The sequence below is a fragment of the Giraffa tippelskirchi genome, chromosome 3, assembly GCF_054371585.1.
Source record: "Giraffa tippelskirchi isolate mGirTip1 chromosome 3, T2T-mGirTip1v1.2.pri, whole genome shotgun sequence".
Classification (NCBI taxonomy): domain Eukaryota; kingdom Metazoa; phylum Chordata; class Mammalia; order Artiodactyla; family Giraffidae; genus Giraffa; species Giraffa tippelskirchi.
In genome coordinates this window covers 5,713,512-5,737,314 of record NC_137277.1, presented here as the reverse complement: position 1 = coordinate 5,737,314, position 23,803 = coordinate 5,713,512, and positions in this window count along the sequence as shown.

Genomic DNA, 23,803 nt, shown 5'->3' with positions numbered 1-23,803 from the left:
TGTCAATGCAGGAAATGTGGGTTCAATCCCTGGGTTGGGAATATTCCCTGGAGCAGGAAATGGCAACCCATTCCAGGAATCTTGCCTGGGAAATCCCATGGACAGAAGAGCCTGATGGGCCCCGTTCCAAGAGGTCTCAAGAGTCGGACACGACTTAGGGACTAAACCACAGCAAGGCTTATATGTGTGTTTGCTGTACCAACTAACACACGGATTTTCACCTTTTGTGTCCAGACTCTGGTTCCTAGTGCCCTGTCTGACACATGGTAAGCACAGAATTCATATCTGTGGAGTTGATAAATCAATAAATGAAAAACTCCCTGCTCTCTGCTCTGAAGCCCCATCCAAGAAGACATGGTTACCACCAGCTAACGTGGGATCTACATCCTGCTTGGTTGTGAAGGGGACTGTCTGTGAGGACAAGCGTTGGTCTGCATATGCAAATTAGTAATTCAGCCTGAGTAGTCTGAGTTTGGGGTGTCTGCTTTAAAGATTAGATTTCTGGCAGCATGAATCCAGAGACGGCAATAGGCAAAGGGCTTTGGAATCTGCCCAAAGGTGGCCTGTGGTTAGTGAAATCTACTCTGAAAGGGAAACTGGGCTTCGAGGGCTGAGGTCTGTGCCAGGAACGGCCTCAAGCAAGGCTGGCACTGCTTACTTCTATTCTTAGAATTTCAGATCCAGGGCAGGATAAGGGTATCTCTTCTAAGTTTTTAACCAAATCAGATGCTTAACTGTCTCCTTCCTATTTCTCCTCTGCCCCCAGAATCCTTCAAACACAACTGCTTAGTTATACGTGGGATTCAGAATCAGGCAGCACGCCTGCGTGCATGTGTGCTAAATCAGTTCCATCGTGTCCGATTCTTTATGACCCCATGGACCATAGTCCTCCAGGTTCTCTGTCCATGGCGTTCTCCAGGCAAGAACACTGGAGTGGGTTGCTGTGCCTTCCTCCAGGGGAATCTTCCCAACAAAGGAATCAAACCCATGTCTCTTATGTCTCCTGCATTGGTAGGCAGGTCCTTTAACACTAGCACCACCTGGGAAGCCCCTGGAATCAGGCAGACCTGAGTTCAAATCTCAGCTGTTAAACTCTGCAAGCCTCTGTTTCCTCATCTGTAAAATGGGGATATTGAGGCCTATCACTCAAGATTGTTTCAAGCACCCTGTGAAGTCCTGCTTGTAAAATGCCTGCCCTGGGTTCCTTCTCTTTCTTGGCATCTTCCACCTGCCTCAGTCTAAGCATCTTTCCATTATCACCAGGACAACACTGCACACTGGCCAGGGGAGAACCAGTGCCGCCCAGTGGGACACCGCTCCCTTCCCCCATCCCTGGTCCAGAGAATTCACTCCAGGCTCAACCTGGCCTTCACGGAGCCTCCAGGAAAGGAAGACGGACAGATAAGTGAACCAATAGCTGGAAACACGGCCTGTAAACTCGGATAAACACACGCTCTCTCAGTCACGGATTCATTCTTTTCTGTTTTTCGTAATCGTCCTTTGAATGTGACACAGGAGTGAGTGAAGAGTGGAGACTATCAGAGCTGAGACTCCAAGTGGAGAGTGCTGGGCCCCTACCAGCCCCACTTAGCAAGTAGAATCAAAACCAAACAAGAAGAACTTGGATTTACGAATTGCCTATTAAACACCAGGCACCTACTGGCATTAGACAGATGAGGAAACTGTCGCTTGTCAGTAATAAAGCCTGGATTTACTGCTAGGAGGGTCTGATGCCAAAGTGTAAGCTCTTGGAACTGTACCAGCCTGCCTACTCCTCAATCGGGTCAGCCTGGGTGGGTGATTGGGTTTGTAAGTGCTGGGTGCAATGGGCTCCGAGGAGCTGTTTTAAGCACCAGATTTCTCTTTCCTAAGTGTTTTGGATCTACTTATGAGAGTGAGTGTGACAGTGTGTGTGTGTGAGAGAGACAGAGAACATAGAACGCACATGGGTGTTTCTCTCCTTTCATAATAATGGACAGTAATTCTGAGAAGGTTCCCTTTACAGGATTCAGGCTATGTTGGGGAGTTTGTTTGTCCACTCCCTGCAGAAAAGTTCATCAGTTTCAGAACAGCCCCCTTCTGTGTGAGATGCCAACCAGGAGAAAAGGGATTGGTCTTTTAGCTGCTGGGTTGGCTGGACAGCCCCCCTCCCACTTCCATGGGGCCACTTATTGACATTGAAATATCTGAACAATAAGCAGCTATTGATGGCCCCCGAGGTCAATACCGAGATTCATTGACCCAGGCTGCAAATACAGAAGGTGGCGTGTCCAAGGTCACTATTTACCTGAAGGGATGAAGAATAAATCTTGATAAGAACCAAAAATAGAAATCAATATGCGTACCGCGGTATGCGTTGCATTCCTTCTTTCCAGAAAGAGGCTATTTTAGGAGGTTTCAGGGCTTCTCTGCCATCAGAAACTGAAATCAGGGGCTGAAGAGGAAGTCAACATAGAAAATGATCCTTCGCTCATTGCCCTGGCCAAGGAGAACGGGCAACCTATACCACCAGTGGGGGTCAGCCCCGTCTCCGCAGAGAATCTCGGCTTCTGTGACTCCAACCATTCTGGCCACATCCTTTAGAAAGAGAGCGGAGTGGAATTTCCAAACCGCAAGAGCCGTGATGGGCATGGAAAGGTGTCATCTCCCCAAAACATATTTCATTGAGTGGTGCTAGGAGAATCACCCATCAGAGTGATAAGGATGACCTTCACCTTTTGGGAAAACTTCTGCATCTCACCTGGTGGGGAAGAGGAAGCCAAGTTCTAACTGCTGGACTCAGTGAAGCAGGATGGAGGTGGCTACCTGGCGAGGATGCAGCTCTCTTTTATAAACATTCCAAAGCTTTCTATTGTTCGGCCGTGACATTTTCTCTCCTTTCAAAGCTATTTTTATTATAATTATTTGTTGAAGCTTAATTAACTTTTTTCCCCCCAGTTACAAAAGAAATTCGTATTCTTTGTAGGAAATGTCAAGCCTGTTTATAATGATTCCTTTAAACTCATTCAGAATATTCAGGCTCTCTGATGCCATAAGGAAAATCTGTATTTTGAATTCAAAGAGACCTGAGTTCAAGTACCATTTCTGCAACTGAGTAAGTATGCACTCTCGAGCATAGAAAGGAGTGATTTTCTGCTGCCATCTCTGATATAGAAACCTTTTTTGTGAAGTCGGTAGGAAGATTAAATCAGGATTTATGTAACGTCCACATCAAAATGCTAATATAAAATAGACAAACGTCTGACAAGTTTGATCACAAAATATACAGACTTGCAAGTAAACAACTTTAGAAACAGAAGTGGAAGCATAACTACCGAAATTGAGACAATTTTTTAAAGCATAACAGTGTATACAACTTGACTCAGCAAATTTTTTTAACTCTGCATGAAATAAATGACTCCCCTCCCAAAAAGTAAATAATCAAAACTGATTAAGGAAGTATCAAATCAATATCTGTATGAGTCAGGAATCATCAGAATACAGATATCATGCTACATGTTTCAAACCAAGGGGGTTTAACATAGGGAACTGGTTACATAGGTAACAGAAGAGTCCAGGAACGTACCAGGGTTGCCTAGCAACAGTGGGAAATGGGCAGGACGAGGGGGGAGGTACCACCAGCAGAGGCCAATCTGATGTTTGAGGGAGGGGCTGAGAGTGGTGACTGAAACTACACCACCAAGGGCATGTAGCTGCTGTCAGAATGCTACCCAAACCACGGGAGAAGGGGAGAAGGGGAGAAGGGACTCCCTTGCTTATCCTGACTTCTCTTCTTTCATTCTTCCAACCAGTGCCTCCCATTGGCCCAAATATCCGGAAGCAGAGGACAAGTGAGCCTGGAAAGATTCCTCCCTGAGACATAGGGCAAGGCAGGGAAGGGCAGGCAATGAGTCTGATGACAAAGCGGGAACGCCTGGCTCAAGGCCTGGTCCCAAGGAGCCGATGGGCAAATTCTACTGAACCTTCAAGGCACAGTTGATTTCTATGATATATAAACTATTCAGGAACACAGAAACAAAATGTTTCAAATTAGTTCTACGAAATATCAGGACCCAGATACCAAACCCAGGGTAGCACCAAAGGCAAGAAAACACCTAAAAGCTAATTTCATTATTAAAATTTAGAGACAGAAAAAAATTATGACTAAATCAAATTTTTCAGTGTATTAAAAAATAATGCATGATACCCAAGTTTAATTTGCTTTAGGAATGAAAGGATGGTTTGATATTAGCAAACATATTAATGTCATTTTTCATATTAACAGATTACAGGGGGAAATGTTCTGATCATTTCAGTGGGTACTAAAGAGAGATTTGATAAAAATCCAACACCTTTTCTCATTAAAAATGAAAAGTGTTGGCAGGCATGACAAGGTTTTATTTTGCAGAATTCAAGGCTGTGGCGGGGAGTAATTTTTTCCCTTCATTCTCAAGAGGAAATATAAATCAGCTTTGCATCCAGCCTCACCTGGTGCTCAGATGGCCCCAGGAAGGGCAGTTTGGGATTATCTTCAGGTTTATCAGGCTAAGCTCTCCTGTTTTCACCCAGTCTCTTACTGATACTGAACCATCTCAATAACGAAAGATTGATGGACTCAACATTTCTCAACCTGGTAAAGTTTCCTTACAGTATAGCAAACCGACCACTAATATTGTACTAAATAGTTACATATTACAATCATCCCCACTAAAAACAGTTTCAGTTTAAGTTTAAATGCTATCACAGGTACAACTTACCACTGTAGTGGATGTACAGACCAGCGCATTGAGGAAATAAAACAAAATAAGGTATCTGCTGTTGTTTCGTTGCTCAGTCGTGTCTGACTCTTTTGCAACCCCATGAACTGTAGCCCATCAGGCTTCTCTGTCCATTGGATTCTCCAGGCGAGAATACTGGAGTGGGTAACCATTTCCTCCTCCAGGGGATCTTCCCGACCCAGGGATCGAACCTGGGTCTCCTGCATTGGCAGGCAGATTCTTTACCACTGAGTCACCAAAATAAGGTATAAATACAGGCAAAGAAGAGATTGAACTGTCACTACTTTCATACAATGTGATTATCAACTGAAAGTATACAGGAGAATCAACTGAAAAGCTATTGGAACAAATAAAATTAAGTTGAATTTTAAGATGCCATTCATGATTACAACAGAAAATATAAAATATTCAGATAAACCTAATAAATATGTACGTGAAAAAAATGATAAAACTTCACAGGACAAAAAACAGGGCTTAGAGAGAGTATTCCTCTACGGAGAGACTCAGCCTTGAAAACACATTAGTTCTCTTTATGTTAATATATACGTATGATGCTATCTCAGTTAAAATCCCGACAAGAGATTTTTAACTTGATGAGTCAATCCTAATGTTGAAAAATGTTAGGAAATTTGGAAACAGCAATGTCCAAAACTAGCTGAGAAATTTTTGGAGAAAGCTCAATAGTTCAGTTCAGTTCAGTCGCTCAGTCGTGTCCGACTCTTTGCGACCCCATGAATCGCAGCACGCCAGGTCTCCCTGTCCATCACCAACTCCCGAAGTTTACCCAAACCCATGTCCATCGAGTCAGTGATGCCATCCAACCATCTCATCCTCTGTCATCCCCTTCTCCTCTTGCCCCCAATCATTCCCAGTATTAGGGTCTCTTCCAATGAGTCAACTCTTCGCATGAGGTGGCCAAAGTATTGGGGTTTCAGCTTCAGCATCAGTCCTTCCAATGAACACCCAGGATTGATCTCCTTTAGGATGGACTGGTTGGATCTTCTTGCAGTCCAGGAGACTCTCAAGAGTCTTCTCCACCACCACAGTTCAAAAGCATCAATTCTTTGGCGCTCAGCTTTCTTCACTGTCCAACTCTCACATCCATACATGACCACTGGAAAAACCATAGCCTTGACTAGATGGACCTTTGTTGGGAAAGTAATGTCTCTGCTTTTAAATATGCTATCTAGGTTGGTCATAACCTTCCTTCCAAGGAGTAAGCGTCTTTTAATTTCATGGCTGCAATCACCATCAGCAGTGATTTTGGAGCCCCAAAAAATAAAGTCTGACACTGTTTCCACTGTTTCCCCATCTACTTCCCATGAAGTGATGGGACCAGATGCCATGATCTTAGTTTTCTGAACGTTGAGCTTTAAGCCAACTTTTTCACTCTCCTCTTTCACTTTCATCAAGAGGCTCTTTAGTTCTTCTTCGCTTTCTGCCATAAGGGTGGTGTTGTCTGCATATCTGAGGTTACTGATATTTCTCCCAGCAATCTTGATTCCAGTATGCAAGGCCTTAAACATTTAATAGGAAAACATACTATGTAGGTGTTTGTTAAGATATCTTAGTAACAATACAAGAACAGAAAAGCAGATTAAATGAGCAGAATGGAGGCCCAAAACAGATACATTCATACAAAGTGATTTAGTTTAAGATTTAGGTGACAGTAAGCAGGGAGGTCTGGCGTGCTGCAGTCCATGGTGTTGCAAAGAGTCAGACATGGCTTAGTGACTGACCAACAACAAAACCAGGAAAAAGGGCAGCATAGTCAGTAAATTATGTCTGCTCCCTTTTGGGCAGGGGAGTTAGGCCCTGCATCACATCTTAGGCAAAAGTATACTCAAAATAAAGGTCCAAACATAAACAACATCTAACCTTTAAAAACAGTGTTAGATTAATACCATTATTTGAAAAAAAAAGAACATTCTTATGGTAGAGAAAGCTTTTCTAAGAAAAAACATAGTAGTCATACAGGGGAAAAAATGTGATCCAACAAATATCTTTTTAAAACAAAAAACAAAAACAACCAGAACCAAAGTGACAGTCTGGGAGAAAATATTTGCAACAGAATTACCCACAAAAGAACAATTCGTAAAAGAGACGAAAGCATCTTTCCACAACTCTATGAGAAAAGCTAAAATATTCAATCAAAGAACAGAAGAAAAGACACAAGTAATTCACCGTTTTAAACGATACAAAAATGACTAATATCTATTTTTCAAACTACTTGTTAACTGGTAATCAGAAATATGCAAATAAGAGCGGGAAGGTGTTGTTTTACTGATTCAGTTTCATCGGATGAAAACTGTGACGTGCAGTGTCCACCCACTCACCTGCTGCACCTCTTGTGGTTTGTGTCTATTGTCCAGTTGCTCGTTTGTGTCCGACGACTCTTTGGCGACCTTGTGGACTGTAGCCCGTCAGGCTCCTCTGTCCACAGGATTCTCTCAGCAAGAGTACTGGAGTGGGTTGCCATTTCCTTCTCCAGGGGAACCTTTCCAACCCAGGGATCGAGCCTGTGTCTACTGGCATCTCCTGCATTGCAGGCGGATTCTTTATCACTGAGCCACCAGGGAAGCCCTCTGCGAGCCTTAGGTTAAGGGAACCCCACGTGTTCCCGTTGGCGTCCCCAGTTGTAGGAGTGACTGATGTTTCCTACAGTTACTGTGATACAGTGAGCTGAGCTCCACGCGTGCACTAATATCTGAGCTGCCTCAGTGTCCCCCTCTGCTCTTTTGAGCCTCCCAACAAGTGTGAAAACAATTCCCTCTATTCTCTTCCTTCTACTTGAAATCTTTCATGAAATCTTTTCTGTTTTCCCACAGGGAAGTCACCCCATAAACTGTGATACAATGCATCTGTATATTCAATACTATAGAGCCATCTCAAAAAAAAAAAAATAGGTATTGTCATGGAAAGGTTTCTGAGACATTTTGTTACATGAAACAGGTCACAGAAAAAATATGTATAATTATCCAATTTACTTTTAAGTATACACACAACACACACAGATAGAATTAATTGCACAGCAAAGGGACAAAGTTGGGACATCATCAGATTGCAGTCAGTGAGGACCCCCAGGAAGGGCAGATGGGGTGACAGCTAGGATTGGGGGAGTTTCGCTATTTTCTGTATATTTTCCTGCTAATTGAGCCTTGAGAAACATACTTGAAGAGAGAGAAGCATCTTTCACTGTATTTCCTGGAAGCAGAGTCCAAGAAAAACATTCCTGTGCAAGTGGCTTCTGGGGGGAGACCTTCTGCAAGACAAGCCTGGAAGGAAATGGGGAGCACAGAATAAGGAATGGGAGGAGCTCGAAGCAGAAATGTGGCTTTCACTAAAGCCCAAGCTCGGCTTGATCCCGTGAGGTTCTCTGGAGCGTGAATGGTACCGCGGGCCCTCCTCAAGGCAACGGGGTTAGGCTTTTGTACTCCAGTGTCGGCGCCGTTGGCTGCAGTGTGACGTGTGACCCGTGTACCATGAGTGTGACACCCAGGCCCCTGTCAGCCGGAGCAGGAGAATTCACGCCGCCCTGGGCCAAGACTGTGCTTGGTCCCCCAGAATGCACACTGCTTCCAATCCTCCTTCTCGAGGGGTGTTGAAAAGAATGCATTCGCCAGATCAGTAGCTGCACATCATAGACCAGAAGCTGTGTGATTTCTTCTATTAAAGATGCCGCATTTTTTGTTTTTTTTTTAAGATACTGCATGAAGCAGAGTAGGCACACTTGGAGCTGTTACCCGCCTCAGTTGGTAGAAGTCCGCGGTCACCTGCCACGATCTGTCAGGTTTTCCAGGGGTCAGACGACACAGATAGGATGAAGACCACCACCCCTGCACCTGGGAAGCCTCTGGGCACTGCTCTCTGCCCTCACTCCCCATTTGCATATCACTTTCGATTTACAACATTGGTCTAGTGGGGGTGGGTCGGTCAGTATCAAGGACTTCCACTTGGTCTTTTCCACCGTGATCACTCTTTCCTACTAAATGTAATAGCACGTATTCCGTCAGCCAAGGAATGAAGGTGAGGATGCTCCAGCTTCTGAGTATATTCATCGTGATCACACATTCATGAACCTGAAAAGTGACCACCTGTTGGGTCTGTGGACCTACTGGGGCTGCTGTGAGATGACCCCGGCCCAGAACTCCAGGTATTGTCTGACCCCCTAGATATGCCTCTAACAGGGGAGCCGTGGTAACACTGGGTACCACTGTCAACTCAGAATTTGTTTCTGACCATTGAAAGACCTGGATGTTCCCTTTCCATGAGGACATAGTTGCCCAAGTTGATGGACTATCTTCTAACAAGGGGGACTGGACCCCTTCTGAAGGGGCTCGAGGGTTCAAGGGCCTCCTCCAGGACTCCTAATCCCCATCACGTGGACATTCCACCTCAATCTCAGGTCCTTCCCCGTCCCACGAGGGCCCTGACTTTGGCACAGCAGACCCTCTGAGGCTGAGAATTCAAACTTCTCTGAGAATCTGCATCTCTTACTAGTAGACACTGAACCTGGCTTCAGCCTGATCAGTCTTTCTGTCCCAGGAGATCAGCCCTTCCCACCAAAGTGTTCCTACGACCGCCATACTCTGCTCTGAACTGGAGATGAAACCACCTGGGCCTCTCAACTTCTTTCTTTGATACGACGATGGCTCTTGGACGCAACCTCTTGATTCCAGAGTCTTTAGCATTACGATCTCTGCTCTACGGCTCCAGAGCCAGAAATACTGCAAAAGCCAGTGTGATCCCTCCCAGCTATAAGCTATCACAGAAATTGTGTTTCCCACATGGAGAAGGCAATGGCAACCCACTCCAGTGCTCTTGCCTGGAAAATCCCATGGATGGAGGAGCCTGGTAGGCTGCAGTCCATGGGGTTGCGAAGAGTTGGACACGACTGAGCGACTTCATTTTCACTTTTCACTTTCATGCATTGGAGAAGGAAATGGCAACTCACTCCAGTGTTCTTGCCTGGAGAATCCCAGGGATGGCGGAGCCTGGTGGGCTGCTGTCTATGGGATCGCACAGAGTCGGACACGACTGAAGCGACTTAGCAGCAGCGGCAGCAGCAGTATGCCAGAAACTAACAATTCTCCTTCAGCCACTGGGGTTGGGTTCCTCATTGCCAGCATGTCCCCAGACTCCAAACCCCACCCTTAGGGTCTGTTTCTTTTGGCATCATCTGTCTTAGGTCAGGCCTCTAGAATGGCATGGCGCGCTCAGTCGCTCAGTCAATCCTGACTCTTTGTGGCCCCAAGGACTATAGCCTGCCAGGCTCCTCTGTCCACGGGATTCTCTAGGCAAGAATACTGCAGTGGGTTGCCATTCCGTTCTCCAGGGGATCTTCCCAATTTAGGGATCGAACCCAGGTCTCCTGCACTGCAGGTGGATTCTTTACCGTCTGAACCACGAGGAAAGCCCAGCCACATCAGAAATGCAAAATCTTGGGGGAACATCCCTGATAGTCCAATGGTTAAGAGTCTACGCTCCCACTGCAAAGGGCATGGCTTCAATTCCTGATCAGGGAAATAAGATCCCTGCTACCAAAAAATTAATAAGAAAACAGACCTGCAGTGTGAGCTGGGACAGAACGTGAGTCCTTCTGAGCCTTGAGCTCCTCCGTCTAAAATAAGAGGGGTGGTGGACCTAGAGACTGTCATACGGGGTGAAGTCAGACAAAGGAGGAGAAATATCTCTGACATCCCTTATATGTGGAATCTAAAAGGAACTGGTACAAATGAACTTACAGAAACAGACCTACAGGTTTCAAGAACAAACTTACGGTTGCCTGTACACACTACTGTATTTAAAATGGAGAACTGACAAGGTCCTACTGTACAGCACAGGGAACTCTGCTCATTGTTACGTGGCAGCCTGGACGGGAGGGGAGTTTGGGGGAGAATGGATACATGCATATGTATGACCGAGTCCCTTCACTGTTCACCTGAAACTGCCACAACATGGTTAATTGGCTATACCCCAACACAAAATAAAAAGTTTAAAGTTTGGAAAAGGGACTTCCCTGGTGGTCCAGTGGTTGAGACTCCATGCTCCCGATGCAGGGGGCGTGGGTTCGATCCCTGGTCAGGGAACTAAAATCCCACATGCCTCACAGCACAACCAAAATAACAAAAATAATAATTTAAAAATATGAAGTTTGGAGAAAAAGAGAGAAATATAAATTCTGGGACCCTCCCCTAGATCCACAGAAAGAGAAACTTGGAGGGTGAGCCATCTGTGCTTTAACAAAGGCCTGAAGGTGATTCCAATGCTGCTAAATGTTGAGAACTCCTTGCCCTGGAAGCAGAGGCCAGGATAAGATTTTGTACAAGTGATCTCTCAAAGATATGCTGTCAGGAGGAGGTGTACGGAGTGAGGAGGCAGAATAAGGCAGAGCAAGAAAGAAGGCTGAGATGTGGGTTCAGCTGAGACGGTCTACCTCCGTCTGCTCCCGGGGGAGCTCTGGAGCATAAATGCCAGCTGTGCTCCCCTGTGTCGTGGGCCATTGGCTAAGGGACCCCCACCGAGGGCGGTGGAGGAAACTTTCCAGGCGTCTTCAAGTACGTCCGCTCCAGATGGCTGTGGGCAATTCTCTAAAGAAGGAGAAGCTGTGAGCTGTTAGCCACCGACGCTTCCAGTCCCCAGGGCGTGAGTCCAAGGCCTGGTGGAAGGCGTCTGGCTGGGGGACCAGCAGCATCTCCGACAAAGGACCTGGAGCTTGTTCATTTTCTTCGTTGCATGAAAACATAGTGAGGCAGTGTAGGGCGGTAGCGAAGGCACTGGACAGGGACTTCCCTGATGGTCCAGGGGTTAAGAGTCTACCTGCCAATGCAGGGACCATGGGTTCAGTCCCCGATCCAGGAAGGTTCGGCATGTCTTGGTGCAGCTGAGCCCGCGCCCCACAAACACTGAAGCCTGCACGCTCTAGAGCCTGTGCTCTGCAACAAGAGAGGTCGCTGCAGCGAGAAGCCCGCGCCCTGCAGCTGGAGAGCAGCCCCCACTCACCACAGCGAAGAAAGCCGCACACAGCAACGAAGATTCAGCGCAGCCAAAATATAAATAAACAGGTTGTATATATATATATAATATATATGTAAGGAAGACACACTGGGCAGAAAGTGAAACCATTGGATTTAAGACTTGGCACCAAGCTATAGTTAGGTGCCCTTACATTTAGCCCCATTTGTAATAGGGGCTATACACCACACCCCTAGGGCTTTCCAGGTGGCTCAATGGTAAGGAATCTGCCTGCCAAGGCAGGAGACTTGGGTTCAATCCCCAGTCCAGGAAGATGCCCTGGAGGGGGAAATGGCAACCCACTCCAGTATTCTTGTTTGGGAAATCCCATGGACAGAGGAGCCTGTAGGGTCACAAAAGAGTTGGACACTTAGCGATCAAACAACAAAAGGAAATCCATGCCTTCACAGCTGGGAGTATCAAATTAGGTTAACATGTGTGCACATGCATTGTCAACTCTGAGGCATAGAGGGTTGTTACATACAGAATGCTTTCTGTTGAGTAGAAAAGCATTCCATCATTTAGCTTTGATGATAAGGATTTATTATAAAGGGAGAATCGCTGAGCTGCAAGGTTGGGTGTTTTTATCCTAACCAGGTATCGCCAGCTGGCTCTCTAAAATGCTTGTATCAATTTCTGCTCTCACCAGCAGCGGCATACGAGACTGCCCATCTCCTTGTCACATGGCCAGCCCTCCCTCATTTATTTCAGCCAGTATAATGGCAAGGAGGGGCGCCTCTGCCAGCGAGATGCAAGTTCGAGTACATTCTTCCCAGAATTCTTGTCAGAGATGAAAGTTGGAGATGAGCCAGATGTACCTCGTTAAGGGAATGAATAAATAAATTGCAATGTATTCATACAGTAGATGGCTGTCTAATGGTTAAAATGGATGAACTGATACATAATATATATGCATACACACATATATATGACAACACTGAGTGAAAAACATAAGCAGTACAACATGATGTAGCAAATTATGTCATCTACCTACACTTTTAAAAACACATAAAACAATACCATGGATTGTTTATGGATGCACACATTTGTAATAAAAATATAAAAAATATGTACTGAATCCACGCCAAAATCATGACAGTAGTTACTTAGGGGAAGAAAGAGAAGAGGCCGAGTGGGAGAGGGTGGGGGGAATACAGGGGGCTTTAATCTTATCCCCCAGTTTATATTCTTCAATGAAAGAGAAAATGATCATAAAAAAAAGGAAAAAACATACTTATCATTTTGTTAATCTGGCCTAGCAGATACATGAATTCTTGCATCCCAGCTACTGCATTTTCCTTTTAATTATCGTTTCATGGCTGAGGGTGAACTTTTTCAGAAGGGGACGGAGGGCATGGCGACCACCTCAGTTCATTTTGCAACGCTGCGTTGGTGGGCACCCACGTGAAAAAACAAAAGTCATGAACTTGGCCCTCAGAGAGTTCATGGCTTGGTGGGGAAAACAGACTTAAACTGCGGTGCATGCAAAGATGGGAAATTATAGGGTGCAGAGATAAAGTAAACCGGGGAAGTTAAATTTAGATTGTAGATTGGAAAGGGCATTTCTGAAAGACGGGTTTTAAACTGAGGCCTGGGCGCGGTTAGTGGCAAGTAGCCGGTGGGGGTTGTGGGAGATGGACTGGATGAGGGGTCTTGACGGAGAAGCTTCCAGGCCCATCAGAGAAGACTTCGTTGGAAGGAAAGGAAAGGAAAGGTCGCTAGGGAGGGTCGCCGGGCAGAGCCTTGCAGAAGGATGTTCATGGCGAGAGATGAGGCCAAACGCTTCAACAGGGCGTGGGCAGGCTGGAATGGGCAGGCCATGGGGAGGAGATTTTCCAGTTTTGTTTGAGTTTTATGAATAGTGGAGTATCTTCACAAGCTGGGGTTTGTTTTTTTTTTTTTTTTTGGTCTTATGAGTAACAAAATAGCCTTGCAATTTGTTTTTATAACTTCATTGTAAAAATGTTCAAACACAAAAGTAAAAGGCCACAACGAACCCTGGGTACCCAGTTTCAACGCAACCAGTCTCATTTCCCTGATCCACAGGGTAATATTTTGGAGAGAATCCAGCACATCACATCACGTCACTTAGAAATATTACAGAACATACCTCTAAAAGAGGAGGACTTTCTTTTGGGAAAGAGAACCAAACTACAATGTCCTGTCTAAGAACTGAATAATAATTTCTGAATGATACCAAATCTTTGAAGAGTTGTAAGCAGGAGAATCACATCATGTGATTTACTTCTAAGAAAACATCACGGGTGCCCTGTGCTGGAACGGATTTGGGGGCTGGAGAAATGGAGGCAGAACATTTGGAGGCCACGGTAGAGGCCCAGGAGGGACCTGGTGGAGGCTGGACCAGGGCGGTGGAAGGGGACACGGAGAGAGGGCAGATGTTGGCGACTTGAGAGGTGGACGCACAGACCTGGTGATGGATGGAGAGTGAGGATGAGACAGGGGAGATGCCCCAACCCTGACCCTGAGGGTCCCTCCCAAGCACTCAGGAGAGTGGAGGTGCTGCCACTGAGTTGAGGACCCTGGGTGGACGGTGGTGAGTGTGGGCAGGAGAAGGGGGTGAAGAGTTCAGCTTTAAAGATCTCTGTCTGCTCAGAGGAGTTTGCTCAGAGGGGTGGTGAAAGAGGTGCCTGCCATACTCCCAGACCCCCACTTCTCTGCCTCCCCCCCCCCCACCACAGGTGTCACAAAAGGCAACAGAAAGACACGACCCAGAAAGGCCACAGCCACCAGCCATGGCCAAGAAGATCTTTTAGAAAAGTTTTTAAACGCAGTGAGTTGACAGCCAGATTTCAAGGGGTTAAGGAAGGGAGATGTAGAAAGACATAGCAGAACTTGCTTGGCGTGAATTCAGGAAATTTGGCAGGAAAAGGCAGTTGAGAAATGGGATGGTAACTGGAAGAGGCAGAAGGGTCAAGGGAAGCTTTTTCACTTTGGGAATACCTGCTTCTATTTAAAGATGTTATGAAAAGACTCCATGAAAAGAAAAGAAAGAAAAATAAAACCAAGCCGATCAGAGAGGGACAAGTGCATAAAGGAGGAGGATCCCTTGGGAGCTGGGAAGTGTCTGACCTCAGAGAAGAGGGACACCTGATTTCCACGCCTGGAAAGATGAGAGCATGGGGCCAGGGAGCCAGCCGCTGATGAGTGATGCCCTTCGGGTGTCGGCCTCCCTCGTTCCTGCCAAACATGAACTGAGAGTGAATTAAAGCAGCACGTCCCAAAACGTGATGCACGTACACGTCACCTAAGGATCTTTCAAAAACACAAATTCTGAGTTAGTATGTCTGGGGTGAGGCCTGAGAATCTGCATTTCCAGGTGATGCCCTTGTTACTTGTCTTTGTGTGTGTCTGTGTGTCTGTGTGTGTGTGTGTGCCCAGTTGTGTCTCACTCTTCGCAACCCCATGGACTATAGCCCACCAGGCTCTGCTGTCCAGGGGATTTCCCAGGCAAGAATACTGGAGTGGGTTGCCATTTCCTCCTCCAGGGGATCTTCCCCTGGAGCAATCAAGCCCTCATCTCCTGCTTTGCAGGCTGATTCTTTACCACTGAGCCATCAGGGAAGACCCTTGGTCTCTGTGTACAATATCCAGCTACTAAGAGTCTTAGGACGGGGGAACAGAGAACCACATGGAATAGAGGAAATTATCAAAAACCTAACGGAAGGAAACGTCCTTGAGCTGAAGGAAGGTCTCCAAAGGAAAGGGCTCACAAAACAGGATGAACGAAACAGGACAATCCAGAGTGAAACAGGACATGCTGGTGAAACTTCAGCATGAGGACCACAAAAAGTTCTCAGCAGAGATAACCAACAGGTAGTCTGCAAAGGTAGGAGAATAAAGCTAGTATCATATGTTTCATCAGAAATGCAAGGGCTCTGATACATACAATGTTCTAAGGGAAGATTATTCTGAACTTTCATCTTAATACACCCAGCCCAACTATCACTCCAAGAGGCTACTCAAAAAGCACGACTTACTCAACAAGAACCTATGGATTTGGTTTCTCAGCGCTGTTTCTCATTTCACCTTTCCATGACTCTACCGGCAAAATGGCAACCTGAAATTCAGTAAACACAAGGCAGTGAAAGTAATGAAGTTCAGATATACTGATCTGATTTTATTTTTAAAAGAATTATTTATTTTTGTCTGTGCTGAGAGTCTTGCTGTACATCGGCTTTCTCTAGTCGTGATGAGCTGGGACTATTCCTCATTGGGGGGTATGGGCTTCTCGTTGCGGTGGCTTCTCTTGCTTTGGAGCGCAGGCTCTTGAGCACAGGTTCAGTAGTTGTGGCATGGTGCGTGGGCTTAGTTGCTCCTTGGCACAGGGGATCTTCCTGGACCAGGGGTCGAACCCATGTGCCCTGCGTTGGCAGGTGGATTCCTAACCACTGGACGACCAGGGAAGTCTAACTGATCTAATTTTCTGAGTTTACCTAGAGGAAGTCAAGAACTAAATGATAGAGGGTAAGAAATGAGGGACAGTCACTTAGGAATGAGGGAGTAGGTTGTGTCATCAAGAGAGGCAAGGAGAGGATGATGGCAGAAACTTGAGCCAAAGAGGTCCGTCCGCTCCTCTGACGATGGACGTTTAGGCTGCTTCCATGTCTTGGCGATGGTAAACAGTGTTGCAATGAATATTGGGGGGTGTGTGTATCTTTTCAAATTAGAGTTTTCTCCAGATATATGCCCAGGAGTGAGTTTGCAGGAAACCATATAGTAACTCTATTTTTAGTTTTTTAGGGAACCTCCATACTGTTTTCCATAGTGGCTGTATCACTGTATCAGTTTACATTCCCACCAACAGCGTAGGAAGGTTCCTTTTCCTCCACACCCTCTCCAGCACTTATTAATGTTATTTATAGACTTTTTTTGATGACCGTCATTCTGACCAGGCTGAGGCGATCCCTCGTAGGAGTTCTGATTTGCATTTTGATAACAATGAGTGATGTTGCTGTCTGGTCCACTCTTTATATTGTATCAATTCCTACCAGGTGCCATTTTTAGCCAGATAGAAGACAGGTGTAGGGAGACTAGCAGCATACCACATCCCTGAACTACTGCCCTCAGATAACTTCAGACAAGGTCAAGGAGGCAGGCTCAAACCCAGGTCTGCAAGAAGATGGTAAGAGCAGAGATGGGCACTCTCAGAACCCCCAAATCTAGGACATGTATGGAACAATGCATCATTTTCTTTTCGAGTGAGAGTTGGCACATTTTTTTCGTAAAGGGCCAGTTAGTGAATATAGGGGCTTCCCAGGTGGCACAGTAGTAAACAATCAGCCTGCAATGCAGGCAACATGGGTTTGATCCCCGGGTTGGGAAGATCCCCTGGAGGAGGAAATGACAACCCACTCCAGTATTCTTGCCTGAAGAATCCCATGGACAGAGGAGCCTGGCTGGCTATAGTCCATGAGGTCACAGAGAGCTGGACATGACTGAGCTATTGAGTACGCATGCACACAATTAATGTTGAAAATTTGCAAGCCATAAGGTCTCTGTCGCAACTACTCAACTCTGCTATTAAATAGTAACTGCAAGGAACCACAGACAATAGAGAAGTGAATGGGCGTGACTGTGCCAATAAAACTTTATTTACAAAAATTGCTGGCAGGTGGGACCTGGCCTGAAGGCTGTAGTTTACCAGCCTGCCTTGGAGCAAAGTCTAGTTCTATTATCTGAAGAAGTAACTGCAGGATTGTTCCAAAACTCTAAGCGATCTGCAGAATGATTTTCATTATGGATTGCATAGTAATGAGAAGCAAGCTCATGCCTAAAATCCACGCAGCTTTTCAACATAAGTAGTTCTGTAAAATCTTACTTCTTAGAAATTAAATGAATGAATGTAATTGTATGGGCTTTCCTGGTGGTTGTCAGTAAAGAATCTGCCTGCAATGCAGGAGACCCAGGTTCCATCCCTAGGTGGGGAAGAGCCCTAGGAGAAGGGAATAGCAACCTATTCCTGTATTCTTGCCTGGAAAATCCCATGGACAGAGGAGCCTGGCGGGTTACAGTCCATGGAGTCACAAAGAGTCAGAAATGGCTTAGCTACTAAACCACCACCACCACATGTGATTGTATAAGTTACAGGCATTAGTCAGAGATTGGGTTAACTTTCAGGCAGTAGTAATGTTTGCTGTAAATACAAATATGGGAAAAACACACTTGACGTGTAAATAGCCTAATTTGCAAGGTCAGTGGGAGGAAAGACACAGCAATGAAATTGAAAGGCTGTTCACACTTCATATACGTTTTCCCGTGGTTTTGATTTCCTTGAATATATATTATCGCTGGGTCTGACTGTGGTTATTCGACATACACAGAGTACAACTGGTGAAAATCCCTGCCTTTAAGATGCTTATATTCCAGTGAGGAAAGATAGGCAATAAAGATACTAACAAGTATTTAAAATCTAAGGTATATCAGATGGTTGTTGTTACTGTTTCGCTAAGCCATGTTAGACTCTTTTGCAACCCCAGGGACTGTAGCCCTCCAGGCTTCTCTGTCCTTGGGATTTTCCAGGCAAGAATACTGGAGTGGGTTGCCATTTCCTTCTCCAAGATATCATCCTGACCCCAGTGATTGAACCTGAGTCTCCTGATTGGCAGGTGGATTCTTTACCACTAAGACACCTGGGAAGCCCATATCAAATGGTCACATGGTGATAAAAGTGCTAAACGAAAGCAAGCCGGAGGAAGCATAGGGCGTGTGTGTGTGTGTGCATTGCACACATGTGTATACGTGCATGTGTGTGCAGGGCACATGTGCTGGTCATGTCGCCCTGCCAGCAACTGTGTTGACCTGTGAATGTCTCCCCCTCACCAGTAGTGACTGTTTTTGAGCATCACCCTTCAGGTGGGTTCCTTTTTCAAAGTGGTTGACTGGCTGGGTACCACTTAAACAGAGACAGTGAAGGTGGAGGGGTGAGCCCTGCGGACATTTGGAGTAAGGGCATTTCAGGCTCCGGGATGGGCAGGCTGCAGCCTTAAGGCAGCCATGCCGTGTGTGGCGTGGCTTCGAAACAGTCAAGAGGTGAGTGTTCCTGATGCCGATGGTGCCCAATCAAAGGCACTCACCCTTTAAGTTGGGAGAGCTCGCCTTTGATGGCTCTGAAAGGCGGAGTCACAGTTTCCTCTCGTACTAAACAGATGAAATAAGCCCTGCTCAAGTTCGAGTTCATTGCTCTGTGATTTTGAATGGCCTTAAACGATTCTAAATCCTTGTCTAATTTAAAGATCAATGTCCCGGCCACCCAGAGGCGGGCTTCTCTGTGGTGCTCTACACTGTATTGTAGACACGTTAAGAACACTCTTGAGTAAAATAGATGCTGGTTTTGTTCCTGAAACGACCACAAAGTGCACACTTGACCCCAACCCACTTCCTCCTTCCTGGGCCTGCCAGCACTATGTGTTTATAGCGCCCTCTCCTGTCCAGTGTGAGCACTGCTTCTCCACCAGACTTGACTGCATCTTCCCAACACACTGAGCTGGGGGCTCAGAGTGACTGAAAATGGCCTAGATACAGCAGATGCCTGTGTTTCCTCATGCGTTCACTTCCTTCCCCAGCCTAGCCTACATTTAGCAGTTTTATCGTTTAAAAATGCTGTCTCCTGTGGTCTGTTAACCTCCATTCTCTCTGGCTTGCATCTGGCTCCGGACCAGCAGGCCATGTGCATTTCATTTCTGCACCAGTATTGGTGGGTTTCTCCTCCATCTCCCTGTGTCTCTTTTCCTCTTCTTGGAGGGTGTGGAAGATGAAGCCCCAGACCACTTAGGTATATTCACAGCCAATCAGATCCTGGGTTTGGGAGACCGGTAGCTACACCCATGGTGGTTCTGGCCTTAGCACAGGAAAGCCAGAGAATCAGGCTGCCCCCAGCCCAGCCGTGAACACATGTTGTTTTCTTAGTCCCTTTCACCTAAGGGAGTGGCAGTAAGTTACAGCACTTTATTGAGGATGGTGTGGATCTTGGGTTAGGGGACTGTAGAGGTGTACACTGTATTCTCCCCCAATTTTCAACCTTCACAAATGGGACGATATTTGGAGATGGGGTCTTTGGGAGGTATTAATAATTGGGTTTAGATGGGCACATAAGGATGGGACACCAAAGGTGGGATTGGTGTCCTTGTAAGATGAGGGACTTCTCTGAGAGCCCAGTGGTTAAGAACCTGTCATCCAGTGCAGAGGCTTCAGGTTCGATCCCAGGTTGGGGAACTAGGATCCCACGTGTCTCAGAGCAACTAAGCCCGTGTGCTGCAACTACTGAGCCCGCATGCCTCAACTAAGGCCCAACACAGCCAAAAATAAATCAACAAATATTTTTTTAAAAGAAAGAGGAAGTGAGCTCAGAGCTCTTTCCCTTCCTCCAGCCTCCCCCCTCCCCCGGGCCCCCTCTCTCTCCCACATGAGGACCCAGCGAGAAAGTGGCCATCTACAAGCCAGGAGAGCCTTCCCCAAGAGTCGACTACACCAGCCCCTTGACCTTGGACTTCCCAGCCTGCAGCCTGCGGCACTGGGTTAGGGAAACCCCAGCTGCCTGAGACAGGACCCAGAGCATCCCTCTTTTCCGATGGAGACTAATAAACCTCTCCTATCAACTTGACTCCATCCCTTCTCCATCCTCAAAACAGAACAAACAAAAAAACGAATGCCATTAATTATTTACCAGGAGCCGTGTTTCAAGGCAATTAGTTGTCTGAGTTCCCTTCAGGTGGAGCAGAGATGGCTCTGCTGAGGGTCTCTACTCTGGGGGACCTTTCCCAGCTGTGCCCATGACAACCCCAAGAACAGCAGGGAATGAGATACTGTGGCAGGGGGGAGGGGAGGAAGAAGTGGGGAGGAAGGGGGGGTGGGGAGAGGGAAGGATGGGCTTGGGAAGTATTTCTGCCCTGAAACCTGTAATTTAAGGACCACTTCAGGGACTTCCCTAACGGTCCAGTGGTTGAGAATCTGCGCTGCAGCCACAGGGGGTGAGGGTTCAATCCCGGGTTAGGGAACTAAGATCCCACATGCCGCAAGGTGCTGCCAAAAATAAATAAAAACCATTTCAACCCTAACTCTCTTCTGGTCTTTCTTCCATATTCCTTCTAGATTGCATCTGTGCTAAGTTGCTTGAGTCATGTCCGACTCTTTGCAACCCCATGGACTGTAGCCCGCCAGGTTCCTCTGTCCATGGGATTCCCCAGGCAAGAATACTGGAGTGGGTTGCCATGCCCTCCTCCAGGGGATCTTCCCGACCCAGGGATCCAACCCTCATCTCTTATGTCCTGCATTGGCAGGCAGGCTCTTTACCACCAGCGCCCCCTGGGAAGCCCTCCTTCTAGATGGAGTCCTGCATAGTTCTTTTCCCTCCTCTTGAGGCTCACTCTTCCACCTCTCCTCCTCAGCAAACTAACCCCTGGAGAGGGCTTCCCGGCTGTGGGCGGCCCCTGGAGCACCTTGGGAAGCAGGGATGAGGGAGTGGGGACAGGGAGAGGGCACACGTGTGTCTACCTCTGCGGGATCGTGCCGCCCGCCTGGTCCCCGAGGCTGGAGGATCCGCCTGGCCCTGCAAAAGAACACTCTCTTCTCGTTGTTGTTATATTTAAGATAATAGAAAATAGAAAAAAAAAAAAAACTATAATAATCTTATTGAAGAGCTGACCCAGCCTAACCTTTGGTTTCTGTGTGTACGATGGGGCGGAAGACGGGCTGGAGGCTGAGGGGTGGTGGGGAGGATCTTAGCCTTCTGTGAGATTGAACAGCTCCATCTGACTGTCCTGGGCTTGGTCTCCCTGCTCTTGGCTGGCACATGGTGTAATTCACCTCCCACACCGAAGGCTCCTTGGCCAAGTTCTGCAGTAATGCTCTCGCACAGGCTGGGATGTGTGGAATGGGAGGCTAAGAAAGCGTGGTACTCTTTGGGGCCCTCGCAAAGGTTTTTCTACCAGAAGGATGACGTTTTAAACGCACAGCGTCCACCTGGAATGGGAGAGGGGGCAGGGGCAGTGGGTGACCCCGGCCTTTCCTTCTCGTTTGAAATGAATGGTGCTCATCTCAGTGGCTGTGCCCACCCACCACCTCAAATTTACAGACTGGAATGGATGGGGAGGGCATCGCCAAGAAAGAGACTTCTGCGTGCCTGCCTGCTCTGGGAATGTAGGGAGGTGGGGTATAAATGAGGGGAAAGCCCCAGATCCTGTCCCACTGAGCTTTCCGGGAGAGCTGTACCCACAGACTCAAATTAAAAGGTGCCAGGGAGGCAGAGGAGAGCCTGGGAAAGCCACGTGGCCCCTGCTGAGGGGTCCCCACTGTAACTGCACCGCTTGCAACCTCTAATTACACCGCTGCTGGCAAGAATGAGGTCATGGTGTCTGCAAGTGACTTTCTCCATAACTACCCCCTCTCACCGCAGCAGGCTCCCTGCTCAGTCTCCTCCTGGGCCGGGGAAACTCTCCGAAGCAAAATCAATTCCCTTGCTGTCTGTGTGCGTACAGGCCGAGGCGGGAGACAGCCTCAGATGGACGGAGACAAAGGTTTGCTGGAGGGGTACCGTCCTCTTCACTCTCTAACGAGCAGACACACCTGGAGGCTTCCCACACAGAAGGAAGCCTCCTCGACCACCAGCCACCGCTGGTTGGTGCCCGGCCCTGGCCTTTGGGGATTAAACTCCCTGAAGAAGGTGCACGGGGCTACACACAGTTGTGCGACCATGTCTCTTTTGACAAAGAAATAAATGCTGTTCGGAGCTCCTAGGAGCATCCGGTTCAGACTCCTGACAGACGAAGTCTGGGACTGGATGAGGAGGGTGGCCGTTCGGGTGGATGGGAGCGCCCACTCTCAGAGAACCCAGATGCAGCCTTTCTGCTGGTCCTTGACTGGCTGAGAAGCAGAGGTTCCTGCAAATCTGGCTCTCAGGCCCCCCCTGTGAGCGGAGAGTGTAACAGCACCGTTAAGGACAGCTGTTCTCTGAGGTCTGGGAAGGGCCCGAGCCCTGGGATGGGGTGGTGAACGCAAGCAGGCGTGTGCGAGGCCCCAGCTGATCATCTCCAAGCAGCCAGCAATGACGCAGCTAGGACGAAGGAGGGCTGGCCATACCTAGGCCACCTACCCCTCGAAGCCTCCCCCCCTTTACTAGTCAGCCAGTCCGAAGGACTTCAGCCTGGGATGAAGCACAGGTTTTCATGGCAGGGGTTGGGGGGGGGAGTCACGAAATATTGTTTGATTAGGCAATGGAAGCACATAGGTAAAGCAGGCTGGCTTCTCAGCCGCTTTCAGAGGCGGCCCAGGGTTCTTTTTCCGAGGCAGGTGAGACGGGAATATAAAAGTGATAAAAGCTTGGCAGGGCTGTGTCTGCTCCACAGCAATCAGAAAGGATGCCCTCTGGGGTGGAAAGGGCCGCCAGGGAGAGAGAGGACAAAAGCGCGGTGCCCGCAGGTGGAATCTCGGCGGCTCTTTGCTCTCGGTGGAAACGCCAAGGGGACAGGGAGACGCCACGTGGCTCTGCTGGTGCAGCACCAGGAGCACGATGGGGAAATGTTTTCCTTTCTTTTAAAATCAGGAGAAATCAATGAACTTTCAGGTTGAAGAAAACGGTTTCAATATGTAATATTAATATATTCGTCTCTGTACCAACACAGTCATAAACATTATATTCAACATATACACATGGGTGTTTTCATGGAGGAAGGGGTCCCTGGAAGCAAGACTGTCTAGTACCCAGGACTGTGTAACCGAGTCCTGGAAACCCGTGCTGGGTGTCTCTCTCAGGAATGCTGGGCTCGGTTCCTGAGTTCAGCTGACTTCTCTGGCCGACCAGGAAGGAAACCTCCGAGCTTCCTTTTTTATAGCTTCTTTCCTAATTTACCGTTCTACTCTTTGCAAGAAGAGCTCAAAAGGAAAAAAAAAAAAATTCTTTTTTAAAGAAGAAACAAAGAATGCATATGCCTTGGCACCAACTTCACTTTCTGGGCCATCTGTAAGTCCCCTGCCTCTCTTTCGTCTTGCTCTCCGCCCTGAGCGGTTCCAGACTTTTG